A 14,139-nucleotide genomic window follows, 5' to 3' on the forward strand; every position below is an offset into this window, starting at 1 on the left:
ATAACACCACACAGACATTAATAAACACCTAATGGATCAGAATATGTCAAAAACTCAATTTCGACCAAAAGTAGAGATAGAACCTTATAATTCTAAACTCACGATATATATAAAGATATATATCTTCAGTGAAAGTCTCTGGACCAAAACAAAAATAAATAAATAAATAAATAATGTTTGTCCAAACATTGCATTAGGTCCAAATGGAATGATAAGATGTCCTACCTACCTGTCTGGTTGCTGATCGAGGAACAAAAGGAACAAAATGTTGATCCAGGAATGTTGCACTTGGTGAAATCACGTATTTCCATACCTCCACACATCCTGTTTGCACAGACATCACGTCATCAGCTCATTCTGTAAGGCTTTGCAGAGTTGTAGACCAGGGGTGGGGAACATTGGTCCAGGAGGGCCGCTGTACTGCAGAGTTTACCTCCAACCCTGAAAGAAACTCACCTGACTGTAGCCTTAGTGAACCTGAAGACACTGACTATGTTTACCTGCAGCCAATAACCCATTCAAAACCGGGATATCAGCAATAACCCGAATATGCTCATATCCCGGATTTTAAAAACCGGGATATTATACCTGGGGTACCCCTTTTCTAACCCCAATTTTTGGTCATGTAAACGAGTATCGGCATGTCCCCATAGTGATTTGTGTTCTGCGCATGTTGTTCTTTTGAGTAGAGAAACTTCTCGGCGCATACAGAAATCCACGTGCAGTATACTAGAGGTAAACATGGCAAGACCAGGCGAGATGCAGCAAAGCATACTTTTAGAGCAAGCTTAGCTCAGTAACATTACCAGCATCAAAGTGCAAACAAAGGCGATCAATATCTCCACCGAACTATTCATTATTTGCATGCTGCTGTTGTTGTTGTCTTTGGAGACAGGAAGAAGAATCAGAAATGACGCATATTGCGTCTTAAGGTCGCCGTTTACATTGGGATATTGCAATTCCATGTATACAGGAGAAACTCTCCCTCCTCACGCATGTAAATGGGTTATTCCTAATGTTTCAGAAACCCGAATAGTGACCTTAACCCGGCCATAACCCAAAAATTGGCTGTACATACTGTAAACGTACACACTGATTAGCTTGTTCAGGCGTTTTTGTTTAGGGTTGGAACTAAACTCTGTAGGACTGTGGCCCTCCAGGACCAACATTCGAATCCCCACCCCTGTTGTAGACAGTCACGAGTGCCGCAAACAAACAGCAGCCAACTTTTTCAGAACCAAAACAACAAGCTTATGCTGCTTTCACTCCATGTCATAATTGCCGTAATTAATATCATTGCAAACCAGTTAAATCATAAACAGTGTTCAAATATCGAAGCTGGAGACTTAAACCTTTCTTATGATGCTGAGTTTGCCCAGATCAAGTAAGAGTGTGGGTTTTTACAAGTAATGCATTTTGAACAACCATAATTCGGGATCACATGGTGATCCCATGACGATCAAGGGGTTACGAGATGGCAGCCCTACTCGTAGTTCTACTGGTAGCTGTTGATCTGCACCAGTCAGTTGGTACAAGTCAGAGCTCTTGTTTACGTTAATTATTACAAGTACAAGTTTAAGTTGTTTACGTTAATTATTCTTGTAATGCTAATGTATGTGCTTTGAGACACAAGATACTGTAATTTAACGTCATCTCTCATGGCGCTTTGCAGATTCTGCTGTTGCTGTGAGTTTTGGAGGAGATGTGGCTTTGAAGAGCTTGCTGAAGGGAGTCTGGGATCTTATGCTTTCAAAGCTAGCTTGGTATTGCGTGCCTCTCCCATATTGCCAACTCTAGCATCAAGTGAAATAATCTTTGGAATCAAACATTTTCCCAAAAAACAAAGTGGTACACTAATGTAAAAGGATTTTTCTCTTTTTTTTTTTTCCAAAATGGTGTTCTGTAACAAAATAAAATGCTACAGCTCAGTAAATGAAATTTGTTAAAAGAGTACTACGATCAGCAGTTTTACTTACACTTTACATTATTTACGCAGTGTAATGTCGGAGAAATGAATCATGTTTTCTCCACAATATGAATTCAAGAAAAAATATTCAAAGTGAGTAAATAAAATGATAACCAAATTATAACACAATTATTTGCAGTCGAATCCACTTTGGGGCAAAAGTCGTTGACATGTTCTGAATGGTGCTACTCTTCACAAGTGGTTTTTAATTATGTGAGAAAAATGTGAAATGGGAAGATGTCTTCATTTAATGTGGAGATGATTCAGTAAGTGTCATTTGTGCAGCTTTGATGACTGTAAGTGCGCCCATATCCTCTTTGTTAAATGTTTTCATGCCAGATATGGACATGTTCATCTTCTATCACAGTTGTCTTGTACAATTATTTTCAATCAAAGCATTACATCCATATATAATTAGAATGTTTAAAGCTACCTTAAGTCTCATGATTTATGATAGCTAACAAATGTGTTGTGGGTTGTATGATCAAATCAAGGTTTTATGAGTTTACATAGATGACAGATATGCTAAGTATATTTTACTTTGTTATCAACTATGGTGTTAGGCATATTTTAAAATGTTAAGGTTAAAATAAACAATTTTAAGACATCAATTCAAATCTATGAATCTAGATTTGAATTGATGTCTTTAAATGTTGTGTTTTTGTGTGCTGTCTATGAAAAAAAAAGAAGAAGAAAAAAAAGTAATGCCTTCTGGGACATTTTCTCTGCCTGGTCGACTGCTCTCAGTTTCTGCTTAGAATATTGCAGCAGCTAAAATGATGAGCATTTAAATTTTAGCATTTAAAGTGTAACGGGTACAACATTAAAATTCCAACTGCATGAGCTCAAGCATTAAATAACTGCTATTTATTGAGGAATGATTCATATAATTAAAGATAATATGCTATTGGTGAGTTTTCTCAGACTGAGACTCAGTTTGGGGTTGGGAGTTTATTTCCAGAGAGTTATGGAAGTAAATTAATGTCAAATGTTTTTTAGAAATAAAAAGCCTGTTGAATTGTACTAATTGAAAAAAATATATATGCATGCATTAACCCTGCTTGTACTTTACTGCTTTGCGTTTTAGGGTTTGTATTTCTATGGGCTGAAATGGAATATTTAAGCTGTGAATATTTAAATTCAAAACATTTCGAACTCGTTTTCATTAGTAAAATTTTAATAATCCTTATTCACCTTTCATATTTCACTTCCAAACTATTCAAACTGATTAAATAACCTATAATTTTAACGGTTATCAGCTGGAGTGCCCTTGAGAGCCACCTGAGGGCACTCATCAGACTATCATTGTAGAGCCCTGCACGGGCCTCAAATCTAGGCCCTAGCCCGGCCCTCGCCCGAGACGTCCAGGCCCTAGCACGGCCCGTGTCCGACAGCTCATCAGAATGATCAGCCCGAGTCCGACCCGAGCCCGTTATTTAAAAAAAAAAAAAAAAAAAACACCTCACACAGCCTGCCCTGTTGCAGCAGTCATTTAAACAGATATGTTTTGTCCTCAATGGCAAAGTAGTAACCGTTTAGATTATTTTAAATTCTTTATAAAGTTAATTAAGACAAATGTTTCTTTTTATTTTTTTTATGACGACCAAGCACCCGACAGCGAGTTAAACATGTTTGATCTATTTATAGCCTCTCAATTCAACACTTTACTTGGCTACAATAAAATCCATAGATATAAAACAACTTAAGCATATTCACACAGACAGTTAACGTTAGTTTAAACATTCGTTAAATGTTTATTGTCATTTTTGAAAAGCTGAGGGAAACTGCTCTGCTGCTCGCAACAGCGCTCGTAAATGCATTTACAATACAATACAATACAATATACAGAGAATGCAATCTAAACAAATCAAATAAATTACATTAAAAACAAACATAAAGGTTATCTTACCTCAAAAATCAAGTCTTCACTACAGAACATGGCCATTCGTATTTCCAAAAGTTTCCAACAGACTCAATCAAACAAAAAACAACAAGACAACCTCCTAAACAGTCTCTTACAGAGCATCGTGCAGAAAAAGCACCATCCACAGTAGAAAGTTTTAATCCAGTCGTACTTTTTCCAGCTGCGCTGAAGTCACACTCACTTCTGCTGCTGGCGGGACACTAAACATAGAACGAGCCGGTCGCGCGGATCGCGTTGCCGGGAAACCTGTGTGCGCGTATGCGTGCCGTGAGCAGACTGTCAGTCATATATGTCAGTATGATAGGTTATAAAACGTCTTTCTATGTTTGCTTTTCAATAGTCATCTTCTCGTATTTTATTTTAAGTAATATCTAAAATAGGCTATAAAAAAGATAAGCCTAAAACAGGCCCGAGGCCCGGCCCGCGTGTGAACTATGACGTTAAAATTGGCCCGAAGCCCGGCCCGAGGAGTGTAAATAAGTCGGGGCCCGTCGGGCTGAAATGCAGGCCTCTATATCATTGTTCACTCACAACTACTTTTCCCATAATTCACTGCCCGAACTCATCATCCCATTCATGATTATCACATTCACCTGTGTCTTGTTTAGTTCACCCATATAAGCCTGGTTCACCTCATCATTCCCTGTGAAGTCTTGTGCGTGTTACACTGCATTTCTGAGCGGTCTCATGGTTTTCTTGTCTCCTGGTTTTTGATATCGTGCCCTGTTCCCTGGATTTCTCTCTTGCCTCTGGTCCCTGCCTGTTTTGTTTGTTTCTTTGTTTCTCTGTTTTGGACTGCCTATCTGTGTATGACCCTTAGTTGCCAGTACACTGCCAGTACACTGGATTTCCCTCAAATAAAGCTGCGTTTGGATCTCAACCCTCTTCTCAGAGCAGTTTCGTAACAATAATATTCAACAGACGGTTTTCGGTGCATTTTAATTCACTTTTCAAATTGGCTTTATGCACAGCTGCTCTACCTGGATGAATCAGTTTGTCCAATAATGGAGGACAAGAAACAAAGGAGCTGGCTGAACTTCAGGAAGTAATGGAGCTGTGAATAAAGCCAATTCACTTCCACAAATTCAGTGTTCAAACAGTAAATTCAACGTTGCCATGCAGGAAAAGCAGTAGATTACCAATCATGATCTCCATCTGCTGTTAGTCAATCTCACCAGCAGTGGGTGCATGTGTGTGTTGTTGATGAAGACCAGAGCAACAGTTAGAGAAAGCCATTGATTCATAAAAACATATTTACAACAATTGAGCATGCTGATGATGATGATGATTTTCTGGGTCAGTATATATGCGGAAAAGATGATAAAGGTACAAAAGCTGTTTATGTTTAATTCATTAACTTCATTGTTACTTTCCCTGTGTAGCCTTACATGTTATTGTCTTTTTCTACCATGAACGGGATTATAATCGGTTTCCCTCAATGCCGCATCATACTCAAGGATTCCCCTTCCATCAGGACAAAACGCTTAACGTAGCTTAATGGGCTAATACGGTGATTAAAAAGACCAAACTCGCCCCTTATTGGGGAAGTATGCCTACATGCATGTTAATATTCCTACATACATGATTAATCTGGGAAGGGTCATAGCACTTTCATATTGATATCCTATATTGTTAGTTTAACTGGAACTTAAGTTGCTTTGGATAAAAGCATGTGCTAAATAACTAAATGTAAAATTGCACATTTAGGGACCGTCTCTAAAGTAACATTGGTAGTCTTATAGGCCTAAACAATTCTAACTTAAATTTATTTGAAAAAAAATTGTGCATTATGCCTGACATCACCTACTGTACATGAACACTTTACAGTTGGTTTTATGACTGCAAGTCATTCTCTTCAAATGCTATTGAAGTTAGAAATGTGTATACCAATGTCGTATGTAACTTTAGAGACGGTCCCTAAATGTGCAAACGTCCTATGTCAAGCCAATTTATGACAATATCACTGAGAAATGCTCCGCTTTAAACTTTGCGCGTTCATATTCTGAGTCCTTCTGCTTACCTGCGAGTTTGGTCTTTTATATCACTGTATTAGTCCATTAAGCTACATTAAGCATTTTATATGTTTCCAGCAGGGGAATCATGACGTATTGAGGGAAACCAATGGCCTACAGCATGTAACACAAGAAGTGCTCAAAATACAAAGTTCATCTCTACCATGAATGAGATTATAATGCTATTCCCCCGATGTGGATGTATTAGGCCTACAGATCCAATGATACATTTGAGTTTGACATATCTATTGGTTGTTTAGTGTCCTCAACCTTATATTGCGGCGATTGTTATTGCATCTTCACGATGACTTGTTTGGTTTAGTCCTCAGATATGTTAAGTCGCTTTGGATAAAAGCGTTTGCTAAATGACTAAATGCAAATGTAAATGCATAGGCTACACCAGCCCATTCTCACCCCCAAGGCGTCACCTAACTGACATTTTGACCATGCTTCAATATCTGACGCTTTAGGCGCCCTTTAGCATCAGTTAGATGACGCCCTAGGATCGGCTATACAGGAAAAGTAATCGTGAAGACACTGAATTTCACAAAGAAATATAATAAATCAAAGATACATTTACATTTTTGTAAATGAGTTTTTATGAATGAATGGCTTGCTCTAACTGTTGCTCTGGTCTTGCATCACCTGCTGGTGAGGTTGACTAACAGCAGATGGAGAGTACGCTCGGTAATCTACAGTGTTTTCTGCAGTTCCTGGATGTCAACGTTGAATTTACTGTCGAATTTGAACTACTGAATTTGTGGAAGTGAATTTTCAAAGCAAAATAAAATGGACCGAAAACTGCCTGTTGAATATCATAGGTTGTATTTTTAATCAGTTTGAATATTTTGGAAGTAAAATATGAAAGGTGAATAATGGATTATTGGAATTTTACTAATGAAAATGACTTTGAAATGTTTTGACTTTAAATATTCACAGCTTAAATACTCAATTTCAGCCCATAAAAATGCAAGCCCTAAAAATACAATGCATTAAAATACAAGCAGGGTTAATGCAATGCATATTTTCAACAGGAATTTTGTTTCAAAGACATTTGGCAGTATTTTACTTCAATAGAGTAATGTCTTATTTAGGTTTGAGACTTTAAACGTTGGTTAAATGTTTTAAGACAGTTTACATTGATTTAGTTTTGTGGTCTTAACACCAGAAAATAAGTAGGCTTAGAGCCTAACCTGGCTCTAATTATGAACTGATGTCGTTTATTAGAGGAGCAGGGTTTTTATTTCCATGTTGCAATGTTTGGTTGTAGTGCTGTCAGAAAACGGAATACTGCTATTGTTATGCTAAAAGAGCACCAGACGTAAACAACAAATGCTCTCTGCAGTTACATAACTGCCTCCACAGTTGTTTCGGAGAGTTAAGTCTCCTCCTTTTTGAATCAAATTAAACAGAGCAAATGAACCACATAAACGAGGTAACAGCTTGGAAAAATGCATCCAGATTAGCTTAAATGTTAGGGGAAAATGCATTAGTAAAGCAAGGTCATTGGAATAAAGTTTCTTTGTGAAAACATTTACCGTGGTGTTAGGCCACATTGCAAATCACTCTGCTTTGGCAAAATGATAAGCGAAAACGTTTTATCAAACACTTCCTTCCTTCTATTGCAACCGTGAAATACACACAAGGGGACATTAAACAGATGGGGTTCTCATAAACACGTTTCTATTTCATTCTTGTTTGAGAGTAGAAAAAAAGCTTTTCCTATTTGCCAATCAAGCTCAGCATGTTTCCCCCCAAGGCACCCTGAATGTGTGTATAGTTTTTTCAGTCAGAATGCCTTCACAGACAGACAAATGTTTACCGACTTTTGTGTGTTTTAAAGAGGCACAGTTGAGGTGCCGGAGGTTTGTATGGCAGTTGAAAGGTGACACTGGAGGTGAAAATATCTCTCAAGAAAAGACAAATGGTAAAAAACAACAACAACAAACACACTAGTTATGAAAACGCTGTTGTCACCTGTCAGTAACAATTCTCAAAAAAGCGTCTGGATGGTACTTTGAACCTGACAGCTGTAAAATGGCTGTATTGTTGTGGAAAAAACTCAGATAAGGCTTCGTGCTATAACAATTTGCTTTTGCTAAGCTAAAGGCAGTGCAGTGGTTATTTTGATTAGTTCAACATTGACATAAATGTTCTATTATGACGAAAGAGATCGACTTATGGCATTTTGTTTAATTTATCGTTATCAGGCAATATTGGATATGTAATTGCGGCCATTAATTTCCATCTCTTTTTCATTTAGAAAAAAATAAATAAACTGACTCTATTCAATGTAATTGATAACGTTTAAAAAATGAAAATCCATTTTTGGACTGTACATGGTTCAATTCCCTTGAATTTCAATATTGACTATTGTCAATATTTATCAGCTTATCTGTGTCGTCTAAAATGTATATATCCCCTTGTTTTTGTGTATAATCAGTTCTCACAAGAAAACTTCACTGTAAGTAAAACATTTCTATTGTCAATATGCTTGAAGCACAGCTCACATAGAAGTCACTTTCAAAACTAAGCAGCTTTCTGTAAACATGACTGCATCTTTAAGCTTTATCTATCATGCTATCAAAATGACCTTGGACTTTCTGAGACCCTGAACAGAGACTGAAAGGGAATGGGCCTCTAGACCAGATGTAAAACTCTGTCCTTTGCCTTTTACCAGCTACTTTTATACACAAACACATTAAAGTAATTAATTCCAAACCGCCCCTGTGACATCTAACATGCAAAGTATGTATGTTTACATTCACGGAGGAGAAAAATTAAAACCTGTAAACGGTGATGGTGGCTTGCTCCAATATGGAAAAGTGGGTGTGATGTGTTACTTGCATAAATGCCCTGGACACAACCCATTCATCAGGCCGATATGCAGAGTATGCCTGTGACCTAGATAAGTTTGAATGCAAACGAATGAAATATGTTCTCTATTGGGGCTGGGAACCAGAGAGCTGAGGGAGGAAGGCCGTGCGAAGACCCAAAGCTGATCTGTCACTGTCAGCATATACTATAGAGACCTCAGAACACCTGTGCAATCTCTTGAAGACACAGTGCTGTGTTAGACAGGAAGGCCAAGCTGATATCTCTGGTCACCACAATGGTGTGCATGATGAGGCTTGGAAATGTAGTCAATTGGAATTAATTCATGCACTCTAAATTAAAAAAAAAAAAAAGAATGAATAAAATGAATAAAAGGTTTGCCTCTTAATTTCAGCGGCCTTGTGGAAGCTTTTTTCGTTCGATTGTGGCTAAAAGAATGAAACCTGTGTATATCACTGTGGAAATTAGACTGTGGTTTATTTTCAATAGGCGCACAGCCTGAAAACATAGAGCTCTGCTGCCAGCCGCTTCTCTCATCTTTCTGTTTTCTCCCCGTTCATTTATTTATTCTTTCACTGCTCTTCTTTGTCAAACCACACAATTCATCTGCACACAAAAAAATGCATGTCTGCATTTCTTTGGCTTGACTGAGTGCGCTATAGAACAAACCTGGGTAGAGACGTTTATTCTTTGTTGTTTATTCTGATACGCTTTATTTCATCAGTGAAATGTTGCGGCATGTGTTTGTCAAAGAGATAAAGCCTCGCAAGAAATGAGCCACAACACTTCCACTCTGCTAAACAAGCTGCCCCAGATATGAGGATGCCGTTCGCGTACGTTTGCGTGAGAGAAAAAGCGGGAGTTGGAAAAAGTAAACTCGACTGAGGTGTATTATTCATTAGAGAACAATCGAGGACATTTGGTTTTATTTCTGTGCTTGCTTCCGAGTGAATCCTCAGTGAACATGTCCCTTGTCGCTTGGTCTACCGCTCCATGATCAGAAGCGCAAATAAGCCGCATGATCATCAGCACAGAGCACATATGAAGTGTTGGAATCCCAGTCATTTGAGGAACGAGTAGAGGATGATTCTACCATTGATTTCTCTTTTCTCTTTCGCAGAGTGTCTAGACCAGGCAGAACAGCTCACTTCATGGTACTACGACACTTCCTCGCCCATCGATGACACTCAAAACACTGCGAAAATCTTTCCACAAGCAGCGACTGCCCACTTTCACCTTTTTGTATTTAAAAATAAATGCTCCTTCAAGGTAATAAATAATGAAGTCCGTGTTCGGGCCTCGTTCCTGTACTATTCACTCTTGTATGAACTTTATTTTTTTATGAATTATTTATGGACTTGTGTTCAGCGAAACAGGAAGTTTTTGTGAGAGATGGCACCTTTTAAGTTAGACTTGAATTTGAATTCCTAGGAGCACCACAGCACAAATTTGTTGCAAACACGTGTGCAACTGCTGCACCTGAGCTCCGACCACTTGCAAGAAATACAACCAGACTGCATTTTCTACAGCCCTCAATTTTAATTTTGTTTGTTATTTGTTGCCTTTCAGTCAAAAGTCACAGTTAAAAATCCATTCTGAAAATTCTAAATCCATTCTACCTTTCAGTGTGCATATTTTCCTCTTAACTGCTAACAATATTTTCATTTATTTATTTTTTTTTCATGTGCATTTTTCTGCTGGAACACCAAACTAAAATACATAGAAAAGTAGGGTTGTAACAATACCTTCATGTCGCAATTCGATACATACAGGGGTTGGACAATGAAACTGAAACACTGGCCAATGTTGGAGGTTTCACATCTATATGCCTGGCGGCCAATCTTCAGAGTGAAGCACGGGTGGATCAGTGATGGTTTGAGCTCCAATATCATGACAATCCTGATTGTATTTGATGGACACGACACTGCCGAGGACTACCAAACCCTTCTGGAGGATCATGAACACCTGATGCTCAAACCGTGTATCAGCATGATCACGCACCAACACACACAGCAAGACTTGTGACAGAAGGGTTTGACGAAGATGAAAGTGACGTTGAACATGCACAGTCACCAGATCTAAATATTATTGAGGTGTTTTGGAGGAGCGAGTCCACCAGCATCATATAGTGACCTGGACACTGTTCTGGAAGAGGAACGGCTCATAATCCCTCTGGTCACTGTGAAGGACTTCTATCTGTCATTCCCAAGATGAATTGGTGCTGTATTTGGATGCAAAATGAGGCCCTCACCATACTAACAAATTATTGTGTTGTAAAACCAGGTGTTTCAGTTTCATTGTCCAACCCCTGTATCACGATTCTATATTATTTCGATACTCCAACACATATGGTAAAAGGTTAGCAAAAGACGAACTGTTGATTAAAATGCCAAATTTGGTATTACATTGAGTGTGTAAATTAATTTACTGGCCACTTTTTACTGGTAACATAAGACATTTGGCATTATCAGGACCCAAAAATATACCCACTATTGCATTATTATACTGTACATTATATTCAACATTAAATATGTTAGGGATAATGTAGGCCGAGGGGGTTATTATAGCGAATACAACCCCGACAGGCTGATCAGGATCAGGTCTTGAATCACCCTGAAGGGGTTGTATATGCTATAACAACAGCCTCATCCCTCTTAGTACATGGATACCTAATAAATCAATAATTTGACACAAAGTATTGATTTAAAAGAGATTTTATTAATTTAAAGGAGAACAGAGTGAACAGAGTTCACTCCAGAGTTCAATCCTCCAGAGTGAACAGAACTGTGTCCATGGCAACGCTCTGTTTTTCATGGAAACGGCGGTCTGTTATCAAGAAATAAAAGACTGCATTCTACATTAGAATTCAACCAAGCCATGAAATAACTTTTAATGTAGTACTGACACTAAAACTTGTGACACTTTTTACACCTGAATTTTTCCACGCACAGCAATTTTCATTTTGGGTGAACGTTACACGATACATATTGTTGCATTTTCTGTATTGCGATATGTTGTGACACGATTGTTACACCCCTATTGAAAATCCATTGTTCAGATTGTAACATGCAGCTCAACCAGTGAAGTCCAAATTCTTTTCGTGTCAGGGGCTGTTTAAACAACACCATTTTGTTTAAACACCAACTAAACAACTAAATATTAAAAACTTTGTCTGCGTTTTGGCTGTTCATTTATGACAACAGCATTTTGGGGGCCTGAAATGGGATCCAAAGTGATCGTTTTTGAAAACGATATTGTTATTGTCTCTACAACAATGCAAATTTGTGAAAATGGTGACATTGTGCATATTACAGTTTTTCTCGATTGTTTACACACATTTCCTGCAAGCGTGGCTCATACTCTCAGAACTTTAAACTCTCACACAATGGGTAAAACCACTCAATTCTAGTGCAAAATGAAACTTTACATTCAAAACAATGAAATATATTCTCAAATTGGTATTTTTGTTTTCAAATGACACACACAAACCATCATGTTTCTTTACAAAGTGAGATCACCAGGCCATGTGAACAGGATCATCTTGATGTGGTCGTCTGAAAAAGTTTTCCGTTTTTGTTACATCATTGTTGTGTAAACGTGCCCTCAGTGAATTTAAAGAAAAAAAAAATATATATAGCGTAACTAGAGAAGTTTAGTTGTGAGCTAATGAAGTTTCGAGGTGTTTAGTTTTCCTGAATAAAAATTTTGAGAAAATTACATTTGCAAGTAAGTTCTTACAGAATCTGTTTGTGATTAAGTAAAAAAAAAAAAACTAATGTATTTTTTCAACCAAAATTCTAATTTTGTCTTATCTGACTCCATAAACCAGAATTGTTAATGTGTTTGTGGTTGTATGTTGTGCTAAAGATTTGTGAAACTAAACTGAATCTGACTGGATCTTCATTTGACAATGTGCAATTAAATATTTGTCAGTTGTATGGTATAATATCAATGAATTACATATACACATTTGGTAACACTTTATAATAAGTGCACACTACTCATTAGTTAAACATTAGTAAATAACTAGTTCAGAATTTATAAAGCGTTAATATACATCAACAAACAGTTAATACAGCTATAAATGCTTCATTCTTGATTTATAAGCATATCTAGAATGTGTTTAATAATTAATTAATGATCAGTTTATTATTTCAAAATGAAGAATTGCATGTTTTACAAAACAATATTTAGGAGTTGTCAGTGGTTCTCTCAATCTCTTGCTCCAAATTAAAGCAGTTTATTGTAAAAATAAATAAATAAATAAATAAATACCAAATTAACCATATTTCACCTTTAATAATTTAATATATTTATATTGAATGCATTATAATTATTTATAAATAATATAATCAAATAAGTATTATATTAATTTACAATTAACATTAAAAAGCATTGAATGCTCTTGTATTGAAAGCATTAAAACAAATTGAAAGCATAAGTACAAATTTATATAAAGCTTTTAAAATGACAAAGCTTACGTGCATTTTGAGCTCTTTGTGAACCTATATAAATTATTTAATTTCAGATTAACTTGCATTGATATAATCAGATATTTTGTTTCAGTAGTGGTGGTAAAAATGATGGCGTACACAATATTATTAACACAAAGCAATACCATTCATGGTAATACAGGATGTAAGATTAAGTTTAGTCAAATACTGAAGAACACACACATCCTTCTTATTAAGCAGGTATTGTGATGTCATCTAGGCTCCGCCGGTTCATCAATACTGTTCTTAACCATGTGACTAACCCATTTAACCTTATTAAAAAATGTGATTTGTGGATCAAATTTATTTTGAAATGCTCACCAACTCTACTGCTTTTTCTTTATTTCTCATATTCAAAGAGGATATCTCAGTTCTCTATTGTAAATCCAACAGTGCTGATCAATCTCCATTTCACATTCTGTCCCCCATTCCCAATCAATGCTTTCCTCTCCTCACATCCTTTCCCATGACTCAAGTAGCATCAATACATCAATCTGGGGATTATATATATTCAAAAGAATTCAAAAGAGACAGTGTCAGCTCATGGGAGAACTATACGTCTTGTGCCTGACATTAAAGAGATTTTGCAAATGATCCAAAATTATTTGAAATTGCTATAAAATGATCCCACCTGCACAACGCTACAAGAGAAGAGTCACCTTGCACAAACTGCTCTACATATGCTAGTGTTTAATGAGCTAAAACAAAATATTCATCAGGCCTTGAGGTGAGCCATGTGCTACTAAGCAAATCAAAGTTGAGTTAAATATTAATTATTACTATTCTTTAAATAAATTTATACTGACTCATTTAGACCTACTGCATTACAAGAACAGTTATAGTTACATACATACATAATAAAATTAAAATCTTAATAAACTGTGATACAGCCATGGTGTTACAACTGAC

The sequence above is a fragment of the Pimephales promelas genome, chromosome 1 (genome assembly GCF_988280905.1).
Source record: "Pimephales promelas chromosome 1, fPimPro1.hap1.1, whole genome shotgun sequence".
Classification (NCBI taxonomy): domain Eukaryota; kingdom Metazoa; phylum Chordata; class Actinopteri; order Cypriniformes; family Leuciscidae; genus Pimephales; species Pimephales promelas.